The following is a 1678-nucleotide window of genomic DNA, read 5'->3' as shown; positions in this document are numbered from 1 at the left end:
CTGATTCTGGATAGTCAACATGGCTTTGTGCGTGGGAAATCATGTCTCACAAACTTGATTGAGTTTTTTGATGAAATAACAAAGAAGATTGATGAGGGCAGAGCAGTAGATGTGATCTATATGGACTTCAGTAAGGCGATCGACAAGCTTCCCCATGGGAGACTGATTAGCAAGGCTAGGTCTCATGGAATACAGAGAGAGCTAGCCATTTGGATACAGAACTGGCTCAAAGGTAGAAGACAGAGGGTGGTGGTGGAGGGTGGTTGTGTGGGTGTGGCATCCTCTCAGAGACTTAGACCACTCTACACTCATGCACACACATATACACACTCTCTCACAGACACTCACAACCCCCCACCCCAGACACACACAGACAGACAAAGACCCACGTGCACACATATATTTTGTGGGGTGAATTTGTACTTGCAGAGATACATTGTACTTTGCTCAAAAACTGCATGAATTCATGTAAAACTCTGAGCTCAAAAAATGCATGAATTTATGTAAAACTTTGTTTTCTCACTTTTTAGATTAGAATCAATCTAAACATCACGGCATAGACAGAGAACACAGGGGGCTAACACCTTCAACATATTGTCGAGCTAACACCCATTGTTACAGCTAACCTGAGCTTATTAAAAAAGGTTTTGTGATTTACACATGAAAGAAGTGAAACTATCATGGTATTTGAACAGATGAAAGACTCAACAGACAATCAAGGTATTTTTCAATGTATAATTTCAGTTACATCACACTGTAAACTTTTGCTATCAATTCTGTGCCTGAGAATTGTGTCCTCCACTATCACCTGATGAAGGAGCGGTGCTCCGAAAGCTAGTGCTTCCAATTATACCTGTTGGACTGGAGTTGATAACCTGGAGGTGATAACCTGGTGTTGTGTGATTTTTAACTTTGTACACCCTAGTCCAACACCGGCATCTCCAAATCATGACAGAACAATGGTGTGTCTAACTGCCAGACTGGAAAAAGCAAACAGTCCAACTGGGTTGGGGGGAGGGGAGAGAGGACATGGTGACAGAGGATGTAACAGGTAAAATTAAAACAAAGGGAAGGAATGGGAGTGGATTCATACCTGAAGGTGTTGAACTCAATATTAAGTTCAGAAGGCTGGAAAGTTCCCAGCCTGAAGGTGAGATGTTATTCCTCCAGTTGGCGCTGTGATTCACTGGAACACTGCAGCCTGCCAATCAAACATTCCAGAAGATTCCCCTGGCCTCGGAACCTATTCCGCCATTAGCCATGCGGCTGATGCAGCTGCCACCCCCCGTGCTGATTGATGATGTCACTTCCGCCCCCATCATGGCCGTTCCCACAACCACTTCCACCCCTCACAATTCCTCATGCATCGCACGTGACGTCACTTCCGCCCCTCACATCATCACTGATGCCACATGCTCAGTGACTTCCGCCACCCCTACTGCCGTGGTCACCACCACTTCAGCCCCCACCAGCGCCACTCACCTGCATTCTGCTGACATGCCCCTCACAGAGGTAAAAACAATGACTGCAGATGCTGGAAACCAGATTCTGGATCAGTGGTGCTGGAAGAGCACAGCAATTCAGGCAGCATCCGAGGACAGGCAAAATCGATGTTTCGGGCAAAAGCCCTTCATCAGGAATAAAGGCAGAGAGCCTGAAGCGTGGAGATGCCCGAAAC

The sequence above is a fragment of the Chiloscyllium plagiosum genome, chromosome 8 (assembly GCF_004010195.1).
Source record: "Chiloscyllium plagiosum isolate BGI_BamShark_2017 chromosome 8, ASM401019v2, whole genome shotgun sequence".
Classification (NCBI taxonomy): Eukaryota; Metazoa; Chordata; class Chondrichthyes; order Orectolobiformes; family Hemiscylliidae; genus Chiloscyllium; species Chiloscyllium plagiosum.
Note: the sequence above shows the minus strand (reverse complement) of the source record.